Source organism: Triturus cristatus, chromosome 1_2 (genome assembly GCF_964204655.1).
Source record: "Triturus cristatus chromosome 1_2, aTriCri1.1, whole genome shotgun sequence".
NCBI lineage: Eukaryota > Metazoa > Chordata > Amphibia > Caudata > Salamandridae > Triturus > Triturus cristatus.
Window position 1 is genome coordinate 383,824,361 of NC_140580.1, and position 17,669 is coordinate 383,842,029.

The following is a 17,669-nucleotide window of genomic DNA, read 5'->3' on the forward strand; positions in this document are numbered from 1 at the left end:
GATGATGCTGTGCTCTTGTTTCGATCACTTCTCGGCCGTAAGTGCGTGATTGATACCTACGCAGCCCATTTATGGACAGTCTTGATTTGGAAACAAACTTGACCAAAACGCACTACATGACCATAGGGGGCAGCCCATCCAAAATAAGACTGATCCATATTAAGGGCAAGTCTATGCCTATATTTTATTGATGATGAGGATAGATTTTATTATGTGTACTTTTATGGCTACATTTCTTAGCCAAACAAAGTTGTTTGGTGGAGTCTCAGACTTTACCATATGTGCTCAACGAAAATGAGAATGAGGACCATAGAGCCAGATAGGCAGTACATCATAATGGCATCCACTTCATCACCTCTAGTTTCAGAAGTTCCTTCCAATTGCTTCAGAATATATTTATGGAGACTAAAATAGATAAAACTTGGGTTCTGTCCAAGTGAAGCAATTTCTCATTGATGAATGAACAATTGAGATTGGGGTTTAAAATATGGCATGGATATTTTGTGAAAGTCAAATAGCTAGCCTTTTATTAATTGATCCACAGATCACAGCTCTTTATTTACACTGCTTTAACGGAAATGATCACTAGAGTGAAGAGGTGAGCAATTGCATCATCATTTAATATATTGTGGTTACTTAGGCTAGGAACAGATGCTCTTCATGAAGAAACATTATGGGCTGGCGTCATTGGGCCTGGGAGAAATGTAATTATAAACAGTGCATCTTGCCATATGGTCCTATGACCTCCTGTTAGAAATGGGGGGTCCTGTTGGCTGAGGTATGCACCTAGGCCAGGCAGGGACCACCGCTCTAGTCAGAGTAAGTGATATACACACTAAAAGATAACCTGTGATCACCTTCTGATACATTTTGCCACAGAGCAGTCAGGCTTATCTAAGGAGGCAATTTGTAAAGTATTTGTGCAACACACACACACAGTAACACAATGAATACACCACGAAAAGACACCCCAATTGTTATAAAAATAGATTATTATATTATAAACAAAATAAGACCAAAATGAAAAAATTGGATTAGTAGAGGTCAAGAGATTGAATTTTAAAGGAATAAATGCAGTAAAGTGTTTAGAAGCAAGTAGCACTAAAAGGATTATTTTAGGTCGCGCCGGAACTGGGCAAGTCAAAATTCGGGTGCGATGGAGGAGAAGGAAGGCAAAAGGTTTGGGGGTTACCATGCAAATAGGGCCATTTCAATCACCTACTAGCAGTGCTGTGAATGCTACTAGGAAGGCAAGAGGATCTCGGGAAGTAGTACTGTGAGGCACAAATGCAAATTATTAGTAGTCAACGCCAAAAGTAATGGGCAGTTCTGGGCTCTCCGTAGTCTTCACTTATTGAAAAGAAATCACAAGTGCATAACATGGATTATGAAGAGGAAAAAGCTGTAAAACTTGGAACACAAGTGGAAGAGGACCATGCACAATGGCGCTCACATTAGTTGTGTTCATCTGGCTGCTTGACATATACACTTTTTCTGAGTTTCTGCACCACTCATGATGTCAGGATTATCAGTGGGATGGCATCGGACAAGACTATCTAGGGAAGTGTAGGGGTGTAAGTTCTCTTGCAAATCAGTAACTGTCTAAAGGCTCTCCGAAAAAAAGATTGTGTTATACATCTCACATGGGAGCATAACAACGTGAATTGCCTGTTTAACGATAAATCTGGATTGGTGATAGCGTTGCTGTAGTAGCAGTCGTATTAGTAGTAGTAATAGTAGTAGTAGTAGTAGTTCATTGTTTTAATTAATAAAAACCACAACCATATAAATATATCCATGCAATAAAATACAAGATAAAACTTACATAGCAGCATACAAGCTAAAAAATTGCATAAAATAAAACTATAAATATCCTAAAGGAATTCATTGTCTCGAAGGAATAAATGTCTCATGATCTTCCATACATTGGAATCCTAAAGTGCCTGGGGCTCTTAATTTTACGTCTGCTCAGGTTCCTTACGTTGATAGAATACCTACTGCTCTTGTCTCCCCACTTGCCGTGCAAAAGGCCCTCTCTCCTGTGGTGCAGCATAATTTAAAAGTTAAGGGCGGTAGAAAGCATCATCTAAGGCACTTTGTGCAAAAAAAGATTTAACCCAACATCTCTGTGCTTAAGAAAGTCTAGCGTACTACGTTGCTGAGTTAAGTGGTGTTAGCGTTACATAACCAGCTGCAGAACGAGTTTGTTCGGTTTATTGAAGCTCTGGAGAAGCTGTCAAGCAAGCATTGCAGGAATGAAGGCTGAATTACTGCCTGCTATAGTCTGCTGCGGGCGACACATAATGAAAACTAAGAGTCAACACCACTTGAACTTCCTGTGCGTTCAGGAGCTGATTCTCGTTCTAAGCGCCTAGGGCAGGAGAGGGAAGGTGCAAGAGCCCAGTTTGGTTTCGGTAAATGTGAGCTGGCTGACATTTGTAGAACAAGCTTTATATGAAAATGGGAGACATTGAAATTCGTATTCTTTCCTCTTGAAGTAAGCCCTCAAGAACATAAAAAAAAGGAAGGTTTCCCAAATAATTAAAATGTTAAAACATATGTAAAGCATAGGCGGCCCGCGCAGATGATGTGTGCGAAATATGCTTAAAAACGATCCAGGTACAGTACTTGATGGTACCCTAATTTTGACACTTTCCAAGCAGCGATTAAGTAAAACTCTTTCCTTTAAATTGCGGTTCTCAGGATAAGCTATGAGGATAATGATCTCATGATCCCTGTGGATGTGTACTCAATGAATTCGCTCTTCATCACCAAACCTACAACACAAATCGTTAACTACTTTCTAAAGAAACCAAACACCTTTAATTTTTATTTTTTGAGGAAGCTGCAGTTAGCATGCCATGCTTTGAATGAAGAACTGAGCTGACTCCAAGGTACCCATCAGAAATGTCCCCGAGTTACCCCTACAAACTGAACCTTTAATAGTTGAAATGCGGAACTCCAAAACAGAGCCATGCTTCTTGCAGCTGGCAAACTCCACTAATTTTGAAATCCAGAAAGTTCCACCAGCCCCATCTGAGTGGGAGGAAGATTGATTACATATTGCTACAAAATGTCCAACGGCCCCTCCTCCTTTCACTAGGGCTTAGACAAGAAAAGCATCACCAGAGCAGTGTCTCTTCTTTACTCATGTGCATTTGGCTCTCCATTCTTCTGCACATCCTCCTATACGAATTCAAACAAGGCTGTTTTTTGTTGGACAATTCTTGCCATTATTTGGTGCCATCATATCCTTCTTTTAAAGGATGCCACATATTATACCCCATGGGATATTGTGCCTGTCCTTATGCCTTAACAATCGCTGCTATTCACACAAATCCCAAATCTGCTCAGCAGGGGCATTTTCCCGGTGGGCTGGAAGGGCGAGGCCTCATTTTTGACCTGTGGGGGCCGGCTTGGTGACTGGGGGCTGGTTTTGCAACAGTGCTGCAATATCGCCCCTCTGTAACAAAAGTGGCAGCGGTGACATTAGCACCCTGTCCCCTCCCCGGACCGGAGCTTCTCACTTGGTCGAGCGGAATTTTCAGGGCTAGTTTCTGCACGCAGTCCGGCCGTGCTGCTTGGGTACAACCTTATAGAAGCAGCCTCCAAAATTACTCCAGATCAAGCATGTAGGCCCCTCTAGGTGCACACATAGGGTTTCTCTAGAGGACAGATGCACGACTTAAGGGTCAAACAGTGCAGCAGCACCACCAATGCTTACTGGGCCTGTCTGAGGTTACGTCTGACCTACCTTTGGTCAGCTTCATGTATGAACGAGAACTCGTTAACCCTTCTGAAAGGCTTTCAATAATGTAGGCTGCATCCGAAAGAATCTCAACCACTCAAGGGCCTGCATTGTTGCAATGCATGCTCAGTAATAAACCATTTGCACTGCAATTGCATTCTAACAAATCAGTTATTTTGAAAAAATGGTTTTAAAATTATTTAAGATCCAAAAAAGAAGGGAGGTACCCCTTTTGTGTTTATAGGGACGAGGTATTTTAATGAACACAAAAGACAAAAGTTCCCAAGTTAAAGCGTATAAGCTGGGACAAAAGGCTTCTTACTGGGCCTATTGAGTCCTAAGAATAGTAGATCTTATTAGATAAATCTCTTTTGTCAGGGAGACCCACTATCTATAAAGAACTATTAAATGACTCTTATTTGCGATGACACAGTACAATCTACGGTTTCAAGAACATACTATAAAAACAATCACGGTTAAAACATCAATTTATTATATGACATATTCAGTAAAAACTATACGTGATCTTCCTCCCGCTATAGGGTACAATCTAATAAATTATTAAAAACATTTTTTAACAAAATTGATGTTTTAACCGTGATTGTTTTTATAGTATGTTCTTGAAACCGTAGATTGTACTGTGTCATCGCAAATAAGAGTCATTTAATAATTCTTTATAGATAGTGGGTCTCCCTGGCAAAAGAGATTTATCTAATAAGATCTACTATTCTTAGGACTCAATAGGCCCAATAAGAAGCCTTTTGTCCCAGCTTATACGCTTTAACTTGGGAACTTTTGTCTTTTAAAATTATTTAAAACATGGGAGCTGTTGCTTAGAATATGACCGCATCCTCTGAATTCAGAGACATCTTTAGTCTTGTCTTGCCATCATGGGCAATGTTGTCACACAAGGGAAGGAATCCAAACTGTACACAAAGTGGAGATAAATGCACACATGCAAACATGAAATGTGGAGTTATCTCAAATTCACCTCCACGGAAATAACTTCTGTCATTTCTAGAAATGGAAGGTCATGCTCCCTTACCTCGAGTATTGGTAACTAAACTTAGAATCATACGTTCTCTTCTTATTTTATGGCCTCTTGCCTCATCATAATGTACAACAGCATGCGATTCACAGAAGGCACTACAGTATTGGACACAAAAGTATAAAATCTGCTCGACAAGCAAGTTAAATAAGTCACTGCTGTAGTTAATGAATACTAGAAAATCGCCTTAAAATGTTAACCCAAAATGAATGTTTTTCAGAACGTTCATGCCTTTAGATAATTATCCATTAATTATTTATGCTTTAAAATGGAGAGGTCTTCATGACAGGGTAAAAAAGTGACTAAATAACTAAATCGAGAAAACAACATAAATAACTTTTTGCATTGCCCTTCGAACCCTACTTCTGCTTGCCTCTAAGGACTCTAATTAGCAGGCATTACTAATATAAAAACGAATAATAGTCAGTCTTGCCGATGTTCGAATCCGTGACCCAATGATCACCAGTTCCTTCATTGGCAAGTTGAATTCCCAGAAATAAGCTAGAGGTGAAGCAGTCTGGATTATTATAACAAAATTGCTCCTCTTAGTTTCAACAGATGGTTCCAAATCGGGTCTTCAATAATCTCAAGTAAATTACTATGGAAACCAGAAGAAAGCTCCATAAGCCAAGACTGGGAGGGTGGCCATCTCATGTGGTCGTGTCAGAGTTTTGAAGGAATTTTCCAATACTGACTTTTTAAATCAAGTAACTGCTTCCTCAGTAGGAGCGCTGCTTTAGTTTTAATCAATCAATCAATCAAACGTGCAAACTACAAGGTAGATTAGTGTTCTGTCCTAAATTTGGGTGGGAACATATTAGATGAACAAATACACAATGCTGCCGCTAAGTATGACGGGAACGACAAGGAGCCCGCAGGCATCAAGGAGCACATCGAATTTACAAGACCAAAACAGAAGACAAGTACCAGACTACATTACACAAAATAAGAAAAATCTCGACCTTTCTCATATTAGTCTTCTCTTCACATGCTATGTGTCACCAAAATAGAGGCAGTCGCGTCTGGACTGACTACTCTGCCACTATGTTTTTTTCCCAGTGGGATGAACACTAGGGCACTGCTTTCAGATCAAGACTGGTTGCTATGACCCAACCATGCCCACAGCTCTCCATTCTAGCTGCAGCCTGCTGCACGTTGGGGATGGCATGAACATGTTTTTCAAGGCTGGTCTTGGTTTCCAGTCCGGCTCTGGATACAGCACGAGCAGGATGTGCAAGAGGGCACAGGTGGAATTTTGGGAAAGAAAATATCAAAATCTGAACGATATTTTCAGGTTAAGTAAAAAATTATAGGGATAGAATGTTTCCAACTTAAAACAAATGAAAAACGCGATTGGGAGTCTGAGGATCAGTCTGGTGTCAATAGGTCAGTACTGTGACGAGGATGTCAGATGAGGAGGAAATGGGTAGCTTTTCCAGTTTCAAATGTTTGTAAATTATAGAAATATATGCAGTGGATTGCGTTATTTATAAGCTTAACTAGTTACTACTCACTATTCTTTGCTTCAGAGCAGCAGTATATCCTTCCATGGATGTCCTTTGATTTGTCAAATTACTGCCTATAAAGAAAAATATATTTTTGTAAATAATGGAACCAATATATTGCATATGAGTCGTAATTATTACAGAGAGTGATCAATCCATCACTGCATCATACGTTCAACTTTATATAAACTCTTTTTGACTTTCTTTAGTTTTATTGAGTTCGAAAAAATAAATTACAAAATTCATAGCAATAAGCATGTACATGTAAAGATCAAAACAAAAATGAAAGAAACAATTTAAGAAGTAGAAAAGACTATCAATTGTGTTCATAAAATGTATGCAGTTGCTTCAAAAGTGTTTTGGGTATGGATCAATTAAAGGACAAATAATAAACACCAACACGTCGAAACACCTGAAAGCATAATCAAGATACGACACATGATATGGGACCTTAGTCTGAAAAAAATACTGCCAGTGATAATTTCCCAGTCATTCAAGAGTACCAGCCAGCTACCTGAAAATTTCTTTAATAACAGAATTCTATATTGAAATTGGTCATATTACACTTTGCTAGTGAGCAATATCACCTGTGCTAATTACCACTGTAAATGTAAACTAATGCCAGGTAGTTCTTTCTTGGACTGTGAAAATAACACCAGCTAGAAATAAATACATGAATTGAAAGTTTTAAAAAACTGGTTAAAACCGCCCTCCACTTGTTAGCTGAGAATATAGTGAACATAACTAGTTTACACACCAATCTCTAATGACAGGCTAAATTGTTGGCACTTTTTCAGACCAGCTCTGAGCTGATCTTTTTTTCGGTGATAAATGCTACAATTATTAAGCTATTTGTTCTTGTAAAGAAAAGAAAATTGGGAAGGGATTTACTATTGGTTGTAAAGTAATCACTATTGGTATTTCCCACAGTATTCCGGCAGCAATAACAGTGTTTTTTGTACGCAATTGTTCATTTACACTTTCGGCAAGTGTGGCATCCCATGTCCATTAGTACTTTCATTTTACCACCAATGGATGCAAGCATTGGCAAAGTCAAAAGGTCTTGCCTTTCAGACATACTGGCTTTGTCAATCCCTTGTGATAGTTCAGTACATGCACAGTGCAGAAGAGCCAATACTGGGTGCTGTGGCAGAGAGAAGTAAAATGTGAGTGAGCAGGTCAATAGATCGAGAGGGCTGACCCAAAACCCAACTATGTATATATATATATATATATATATTCACTGAAAAAACCATAGGTTTCACACACGTTATAGTTAGGAATTAGCATTTAAAAAACCTTGCAAATTCACTTAAAAAACCATAGGTTTCACACATGTTATAGTTAGCTGGACATTTCACTCGTAAAAAACCAATGAAATTCCCCCGTTATAGTTACTGCAGGCAACTATAACTCACGCGACCGCAATCCTCTGCTGATGACGTCAGATATTACATCACTGTATTTTGACACTTATTTACCCATGCCTTCTTCCATTAATCTTTAGCTATACATATATTACAAATATTTATTTTTCATAAAGACACATATGTCATCAGTGATGTAATATCTGACGTCATCAGCAGAGGATTGCGGTGGCGTGAGTTATAGTTGCCTGCAGTAACTATAACGGGGGAATTTCATTGGTTTTTTACGAGTGAAATGTCCAGCTAACTATAACATGTGTGAAACCTATGGTTTTTTAAGTGAATTTGCAAGGTTTTTTAAATGCTAATTCGTAACTATAACGTGTGTGAAACCTATGTTTTTTTCAGTGAATTTGTACGGTTTTTTAAATGCTACGTTATGTATTTATTCAGTTTTTTTTTTTTCAGGTTTTTCACCGTGAGCGCACCGTGAAATGTTTCTTTTTTTTTTAAATCGCGAGGTGCGCGCACCCTGCGCGCACGGTGCGCTTCGCACACCGGGCGCGCTCTGTGTGCGCTCGGTGCGCTTCGCGCACCGAGCACCCACGGTTCGCAGTTCGTGCCATGCACGCAGGGTGCGCGCACCTCGCGATTTTTTAAAATAAATAATGTTGTTTTTTCCTCCCTTGGGGGTCCTTCTGTGACCCCCTGACCAAGGCTAGGGGGTCAGGAACTGTCCACTCTGCCCCCTTTTCACGTTCTCCACCTTTGTTTTTCACCCCCTCAGACTGCGAGAGACAAAATGGCGGCCGACACTTCCTGGTTTCGACCGATTCGAATGTTTACCGACATCTAACAACCAATTAGAATTGCGCTCGCGCTCGGCAGAGTGCGCGCACAGTGCGCGCACGGTGCTCAGTTATTGATATTGATATGCTTTTAAATGCTCTTTTCTCAGGAAATACTGAACAGATTTACACCAGACCTGCAAAAGGCACTTCCTTGACCTTATGGCTACCTCTCTGCCAAATTTCACGTAATTCTGTTCAGCCATTCGGGCTGTAGCTGTGTCTAAAGGTCCTATGGAAAATACCATGGGGAAAACGCGTTTTGGGACCCCCCTTTTTTCTCGGCCCCCGCTTGACGAATCACCCCGAGACTTTCAGGGTAGGAGCTGAGCGGAGCGCCCCATTAGTTTTGAAAATTTCGCGAGGATTCGTCAACCGGCGCCAAAGTTATTCAAAATAGAATTTTGAGATTTCCTATGGAAACTAGGTTGTAACTATAACTATCTACTGGCGACCGCCAGTAGATAATATATATATATATATATATATATATATATATCAAACCTCCAAAGTTTGCCTATGAAGAGAGGCCCCCAAAAGGTGAGTGTTCATAAAGCTTTTAATTTGATGGCCGAAGACAGGCAAATCAGCAAAGTGACAAACACAGATTCGAAAGTCCATCCGACGCGTTTCGTGCCCTGCAGCACTTCTTCCTGGGATCCGGGCTTTCAATTGGCGATATGCTGCAGCGTTGTGTTGGCTTCACAATTAAACAATTCATACCCCGCCCAGGTGGGCGTGGCCACCCGCTTGGCCTGTTGGTCTTTGTGGTGCCTTGTGTTGCTACCGTGAGTTGCGCAGCTTTTCACCTTTCTCAGTAAAATCCCCAGTGGGTTGTGATGGCAGACTGTCGTTTGCAAGCCGTTCACATCCTCCATCAGCTTAACCTTTTCCTAAAGCCGTAACGACGATTGGCGTCTCGGCAGGGCTGCACCCAAGGCACAGCGGGGCTCTTCTCGCGGCTCAAGCGGTGCCGCTAACATCAAACCTCCAAAGTTTGCCTGTGAAGAGAGGCCCCCAAAAGGTGAGTGTTCATAAAGCTTTTAATTTGATGGCCGAAGACAGGCAAATCAGCAAAGTGACAAACACAGATTCGAAAGTCCATCCGACGCGTTTCGTGCCCTGCAGCACTTCTTCCTGGGATCCGGGCTTTCAATTGGCGATATGCTGCAGCGTTGTGTTGGCTCCACAATTAAACAATTCATACCCCGCCCAGGTGGGCGTGGCCACCCGCGTGGCGGCCTGTTGGTCTTTGTGGTGCCTTGTGTTACTACCGTGAGTTGCGCAGCTTTTCACCTTTCTCAGTAAAATCCCCAGTGGGTTGTGATGGCAGACTGTCGTTTGCAAGCCGTTCACATCCTCCATCAGCTTAACCTTTTCCTTAAGCCGGAACGACGATTGGCGTCTCGGCAGGGCTGCACCCAAGGCACAGCGGGGCACTTCTCGCGGCTCAGGCTGTGCCGCTAACATCAAACCTCAAAAGTTTGCCTGTGAAGAGAGGCCCCCAAAAGGTGAGTGTTCATAAAGCTTTTAATTTGATGGCCGAAGACAGGCAAATCAGCAAAGTGACAAACACAGATTTGAAAGTCCATCCGACGCGTTTCCTGCCCTGCAGCACTTCTTCCTGGGATCCGGGCTTTCAATTGGCGATATGCTGCAGCGTTGTGTTGGATCCACAATTAAACAATTCATACCCCGCCCAGGTGGGTGTGGCCACCCGCGTGGCCTGTTCGTCTTTGTGGTGCCATGTGTTGCTACCGTGAGATGCGCAGCTTTTCACCTTTCTCAGTAAAATCCCCAGTGGGTTGTGATGGCAGACTGTTGTTTGCAAGCCGTTCACATCCTCCATCAGCTTAACCTTTTCCTTAAGCCGGAACGACGATTGGCGTCTCGGCAGGTCTGCACCCAAGGCACAGCGGGGCTCTTCTCGCGGCTCAGGCGGTGCCGCTAACATCAAACCTCCAAAGTTTGCCTGTGAAGAGAGGCCCCCAAAAGGTGAGTGTTCATAAAGCTTTTAATTTGATGGCCGAAGACAGGCAAATCAGCAAAGTGACAAACACAGATTCGAAAGTCCATCCGACGCGTTTCGTGCCCTGCAGCACTTCTTCCTGGGATCCGGGCTTTCAATTGGCGATATGCTGCAGCGTTGTGTTGGCTCCACAATTAAACAATTCATACCCCGCCCAGGTGGGCGTGGCCACCCGCGTGGCCTGTTGGTCTTTGTGGTGCCTTGTGTTGCTACCGTGAGTTGCGCAGCTTTTCACCTTTCTCAGTAAAATCCCCAGTGGGTTGTGATGGCAGACTGTCGTTTGCAAGGCGTTCACATCCTCCATCAGCTTAACCTTTTCCTTAAGCCGGAACGACAATTGGCGTCTCGGCAGGGCTGCACCCAAGGCACAGCGGGGCTCTTCTCGCGGCTCAGGCGGTGCCGCTAACATCAAACCTCCAAAGTTTGCCTGTGAAGAGAGGCCCCCAAAAGGTGAGTGTTCATAAAGCTTTTAATTTGATGGCCGAAGACAGGCAAATCAGCAAAGTGACAAACACAGATCCGAAAGTCCATCCGACGCGTTTCGTGCCCTGCAGCACTTCTTCCTGGGATCCGGGCTTTCAATTGGCGATATGCTGCAGCGTTGTGTTGGCTCCACAATTAAACAATTCATACCCCGCCCAGGTGGGCGTGGCCACCCGCTTGGCCTGTTGGTCTTTGTGGTGCCTTGTTTTGCTACCGTGAGTTGCGCAGCTTTTCACCTTTCTCAGTAAAATCCCCAGTGGGTTGTGATGGCAGACTGTCGTTTGCAAGCCGTTCACATCCTCCATCAGCTTAACCTTTTCCTTAAGCCGGAACGACGATTGGCGTCTCGGCAGGGCTGCACCCAAGGCACAGCGGGGCTCTTCTCGCGGCTCAGGCGGTGCCGCTAACATCAAACCTCCAAAGTTTGCCTGTGAAGAGAGGCCCCCAAAAGGTGAGTGTTCATAAAGCTTTTAATTTGATGGCCGAAGACAGGCAAATCAGCAAAGTGACAAACACAGATTCGAAAGTCCATCCGACGCGTTTCGTGCCCTGCAGCACTTCTTCCTGGGATCCGGGCTTTCAATTGGCGATATGCTGCAGCGTTGTGTTGGCTCCACAATTAAACAATTCATACCCCGCCCAGGTGGGCGTGGCCACCCGCGTGGCCTGTTGGTCTTTGTGGTGCCTTGTGTTGCTACCGTGAGCTGCGCAGCTTTTCACCTTTCTCAGTAAAATCCCCAGTGGGTTGTGATGGCAGACTGTCGTTTGCAAGCCGTTCACATCCTCCATCAGCTTAACCTTTTCCTTAAGCCGGAACGACGATTGGCGTCTCGGCAGGGCTGCACCCAAGGCACAGCGGGGCTCTTCTCGCGGCTCAGGCGGTGCCGCTAACATCAAACCTCTAAAGTTTGCCTGTGAAGAGAGGCCCCCAAAAGGTGAGTGTTCATAAAGCTTTTAATTTGATGGCCGAAGACAGGCAAATCAGCAAAGTGACAAACACAGATTCGAAAGTCCATCCGACGCGTTTCGTGCCCTGCAGCACTTCTTCCTGGGATCCGGGCTTTCAATTGGCGATATGCTGCAGCGTTGTGTTGGCTCCACAATTAAATAATTCATACCCCGCCCAGGTGGGCGTGGCCACCCGCGTGGCCTGTTGGTCTTTGTGGTGCCTTGTGTTGCTACCGTGAGTTGCGCAGCTTTTCACCTTTCTCAGTAAAATCCCCAGTGGGTTGTGATGGCAGACTGTCGTTTGCAAGCCGTTCACATCCTCCATCAGCTTAACCTTTTCCTTAAGCCGGAACGACGATTGGCGTCTCAGCAGGGCTGCACCCAAGGCACAGCGGGGTTCTTCTCGCGGCTCAGGCGGTGCCGCTAACATCAAACCATCGAAGCACATCGAATTTACAAGACCAAAACAGAAGACAAGTACCAGACTACCTTACACAAAATAAGAAAAATCTCGACCTTTCTCATATTAGTCTTCTCTTCACATGCTATGTGTCACCAAAATAGAGGCAGTCGCGTCGGGACTGACTACTCTGCCACTATGTTTTTTTCCCAGTGGGATGAACACTAGGGCACTGCTTTCAGATCAAGACTGGTTGCTATGACCCAACCATGCCCACATCTCTCCATTCTAGCTGCAGCCTGCTGCACGTTGGGGATGGTATGAACATGTTTTTCAAGGCTGGTCTTGGTTTCCAGTCCGGCTCTGGATACAGCACGAGCAGGATGTGCAAGAGGGCACAGGTGGAATTTTGGGAGAGAAAATATCAAAATCTGAACGATATTTTCAGGTTAAGTAAAAAAATATGGGGATAGAATTTTTCCAACTTAAAACAAATGAAAAACGCGATTGGGAGTCTGAGAATCAGTCTGGTGTCAATATGTCAGTACTGTGACGAGGATGTCAGATGAGGAGGAAATGGGTAGCTTTTCCAGTTTCAAATGTTTGTAAATTATAGAAATATATGCAGTGGATTGCATTATTTATAAGCTTAACTAGTTACTACTCACTATTCTTTGCTTCAGAGCAGCAGTATATCCTTCCATGGATGTTCTTTGATTTGTCAAATTACTGCCTATAAAGAAAAATATATTTTTGTAAATAATGGAACCAATATATTGCATATCAGTCGTAAGTATTACCGAGAGTGATCAATCCATCACTGCATCATACGTTCAACTTTATATAAACTCTTTTTGACTTTCTTTATTTTTATCGAGTTCGAAAAAATAAATTACATAATTCATAGCAATAAGCATGTACATGTAAAGATCAAAACAAAAATGAAAGAAACAATTTAAGAAGTAGAAAAGACTATCAATTGTGTTCATAAAATATCTGCAGTTGCTTCAAAAGAGTTTTGGGTATGGATCAATTAAAGGACAAATAATAAACACCAAAACGTCGAAACACCTGAAAGCATAATCAAGATACGACACATGATATGGGACCTTAGTCTGAAAAAAATACTGCCAGTGATAATTTCCCAGTCATTCAAGAGTACCAGCCAGCTACCTGAAAATTTCTTTAATAACAGAATTCTATATTGAAATTGGTCATATTACACTTTGCTAGTGAGCAATATCACCTGTGCTAATTATCACTGAAAATGTAAACTAATGCCAGGTAGTTCTTTCTTGGACTGTGAAAATAACACCAGCTAGAAATAAATACATGAATTGAAATTTTTAAAAATCTGGTTAAAACCGTCCTCCACTTGTTAGCTAAGAATATAGTGAACATAACTAGTTTACACACCAATCTCTAATGACAGGCTAAATTGTTGGCACTTTTTCAGACCAGCTCTGAGCTGATCTTTTTTTCGGTGATAAATGCTACAATTATTAAGCTATTTGTTCTTGTAAAGAAAAAAAAATTGGGAAGGGATTTACTATTGGTTGTAAAGTATTCACTATTGGTATTTCCCACAGTATTCCGGCAGCAATAACAGTGTTTTTTGTACGCAATTGTTCATTTTCACTTTCGGCAAGTGTGGCATCCCATGTCCATTAGTACTTTCATTTTACCACCAATGGATGCAAGCATTGGCAAAGTCAAAAGGTCTTGCCTTTCAGACAAACTGGCTTTGTCAATCCCTTGTGATAGTTCAGTACATGCACAGTGCAGAAGAGCCAATACTGGGTGCTGTGGCAGAGAGAAGTAAAATGTGAGTGAGCAGGTCAATAGATCAAGAGGGCTGACCCAAAACCCAACTATGTATATATATGTAGATATATATATATATATATATATATATATATATATATATATATATATATATATATATATATATATATATATATGTATATATATATTCACTGAAAAAACCATAGGTTTCACACATGTTATAGTTAGCTGGACATTTTACTGATAAAAAACCAATGAAATTCCACCGTTATAGTTACTGTAGGCAACTATAACTCACGCGACCGCAATCCTCTGCTGATGCTAATACTGTATTTAGACACTTATTTGCCCATGTCTTCTTCCATTAAATTTTAGCTATACATATATTACAAATATTTTTTTTTCATAAAGACACATATGTCATCAGCAGAGGATTACGGTTGCGTGAGTTATAGTTGCCTACAGTAACTATAACGGTGGAATTTCATTGGTTTTTTATCAGTAAAATGTCCAGCTAACTATAACATGTGTGAAACCTATGGTTTTTTCAGTGAATTTGCAAGGTTTTTTAAATGCTAATTCCTAACTATAACGTGTGTGAAACCTATGGTTTTTTCAGTGAATTTGTACGGTTTTTTAAATGCTAAGTTACTTTACGCCATTTGTGGCGTGCGCGCCCACTTAACGCAGTTCGTTCCGTGCGCGCAGGGTGCGCTTCGCGCACCGTGCGCGCACAGTGAGCACGCGGTGCGCTTCGCGCACCGCGTGCCCACGTTACGCTAGATGGGCCATGAACGCACGATGCGCTTCGCGCACCGTGCGCACATGGAGGACATATGATGAGCATCGTTGTGACAGGTAAAATATATGTTTTGTTTAGCTCTAATAATCCATGCACAAAAGGTGCCCTTCGGGCACCTTTTGCACACGGGGTGGGGAGAATGTGGATATTTTTTTTCTTTTTTATTATTTCTTACCGTACGCGTACGGTAAGCGTAATCGGCGAAATTTTCGAAAAAATTTAAATTGCCTTTTTTCACTTGGGGGATCGTTGGGGACTCCCTCGACATGTCTAGGTGCTTGGGAGCTGTGTAAACAGCCCCTTTACATGTTTTTGCACTTGGTTTTTCAACCCCCTGTCAGAGTGCGAGAGAGAAAATGGCGGCCGCCGCTTCCTGGTTTCGACCGATTCGAATGTTTACTAAGATCTAAGGGCCAATCAGAATCGCGCTCGCGCACGCCACCGTACGCGTACGGTAAGCGCACCGTAAGCGCACCGTACGCTGGCTCAGATATATATATTGATTTAAAGGCTATTTTCTCAGAATCTACTGAACAGATTTACACCAAACCTACAAAAGGCACTTCCTTGACCTGAGGACTACCTCTCTGCCAAATTTCTAGTAATTCTGTTCAGCCGTTCGGGCTGTAGCTGTGTCTAAATGTCCTATGGAAAAATGCATGGGAAAAACGCGTTTTGGGACCCCCCTTTTATCTCAGCCCCCGCTTGACGAATCCCCCCGAGACTTTCAGGGTAGGAGCGGAGCGTAGCGCCCCACCTATTTTGAAAAATTCGCGATGATTCGTCGACCGGCGCCAAAGTTATTCAAAATAGAATGTTGCGGTTTTCCTATGGAAACAGGGTCCTAACTATAACTACCTACTGGCGACCGCCAGTAGGTAATATATATATATATATATATATTACCTGAAAAAAAACATAGGTTTCAGGGGTGTTATAGTTAGCTGGACTTTTCACTTGTACAAAACCATTGAAATTCCCTCGTTATAGTTAGTTCAGCTAACTATAACTCGCGCGCCCGCAATGCACTGCTGATGACGTCACATATTACATCACTCATGACATGGTCAGTGACATCACTCATGACATCACTGATGACATCTCAAATGACATCACTGATGACATCATCCAGTGAATGTCTGTTTTTCTGAAAATTAAATATGTTTTATATATGTCTATCTCAAGGTAGTTGGAAGAATAAATGGGTATATAAGTGTCTAAATGGATGATTTGTTTTTGAAAAATTGATTGTGTAACTGACTGATTAAGTGTATCATAGTGAATACATGGCTTAGTGAGTAATGTTTAAATACCCAACGGGGCAGCAACGCCCACCTGGGTGTACTTTGGATAACCTGGGGTCCTTACAAGCATATTGACTGCATCTACAACAATGCAATGCCTGACGACGCCCATTGGGGCGGGACCTTAATTCAAATAAAATGGTTTCCTTACAACAGAAGCTGCCTCCGTGTTTGTCTGCACCAGTGATCAAGGGCTCACCGCCCGAAACGCGATTGGTGAATCGAGTGATATGAGCGAGAGCAGCGACTTTGTCACCGCCGGGGATGTGAGTGCGGTAACTCTTCTCTGTGTGACATCTCCTATATGGGCAACCTTGGTTTAATGTTATGCGGCCAGTCCGGTCGCGGAGATGTCCCGCCGCTAATTTTAGCGGATCCTGGCGTTTTAACACAGCGCCGTGTGGAATTGAGGAGGCCTCATCTTCGGGGGATATTGGTGCCAAAGGAACTGCATTGAGCACATCTCCATACCCGCAACGGGGCAGCAACGCCCACCTGGGTGTACTTTGGATAACCTGGGGTCCTTACAAGCATATTGACTGCATCTACCACAATGCAATGCCTGACGACGCCCATTGGGGCGGGACCTTAATTCAAATAAAATGGTTTCCTTACAACAGAAGCTGCCTCCGTGTTTGTCTGCACCAGTGATCAAGGGCTCACCGCCCGAAACGCGTTTGGTGAATCGAGGGATATGAGCGAGAGCAGCGACTTTGTCACCGCCGGGGATGTGAGTGCGGTAACTCTTCTCTGTGTGACATCTCCTATATGGGCAACCTTGGTTTAATATATATATATATATATATATTACCTACTGGCGGTCGCCAGTAGGTAGTTATAGTTAGGACCCCTTTTCCATAGGAAAACCTCAACATTCTATTTTGAATAACTTTGGCGCCGGTCGACGAATCCTCGCGAATTTCTCAAAATAGGTGGGGCGCTACGCTCCGCTCCTACCCTGAAAGTCTCGGGGGGATTCGTCAAGCGGGGGCTGAGATAAAAGGGGGGTCCCAAAACGCGTTTTTCCCATGCATTTTTCCATAGGACCTTTAGAACGAGCTACAGCCCGAACGGCTGAACAGAATTACTAGAAATTTGGCAGAGAGGTAGTCCCTAGGTCAAGGAAGTGCCTTTTGTAGGTTTGGTGTAAATCTGTTCAGTAGATTCTGAGAAAATAGCCTTTAAATCAATATATATATCTGAGCCCGCTTACGGTACGCTTACCGTACGCTTACCGTAAGCGTACGGTGGCGTGCGCGAGCGCGATTCTGATTGGCTCTTAGATCTTAGTAAACATTCGAATCGGCCAAAACCAGGAAGCGGCGTCCGCCATTTTGTCTCTCGCATTGAGAGTTATTTCTCAAACTTGATGCCCAAAAACATGTTACGGGGCATTTTTGAC

The 17,669-nt window shown here is 42.9% G+C and overlaps 1 protein-coding gene across 11 annotated transcripts in view; it reads right to left on the reverse strand.

The window, feature by feature from the left end:
- SLC16A12 (solute carrier family 16 member 12) overlaps window positions 1-17,669 on the reverse strand; it is an 818,036-nt gene that overhangs the window by 212,139 nt on the left and 588,228 nt on the right. For 9 of the 11 annotated variants that reach the window (XM_085605262.1, XM_085605235.1, XM_085605188.1 and 6 more), the window contains 2 exons: window positions 13,045-13,109; window positions 6,311-6,375 (listed from right to left, as the gene is read on the reverse strand). The gene's annotated coding sequence lies outside the window, so the exon portion shown is untranslated. The remainder of the gene's footprint in view (window positions 1-6,310; window positions 6,376-13,044; window positions 13,110-17,669) is intronic. The other 2 variants (XM_085605243.1, XM_085605227.1) reach the window with 1 other exon arrangement.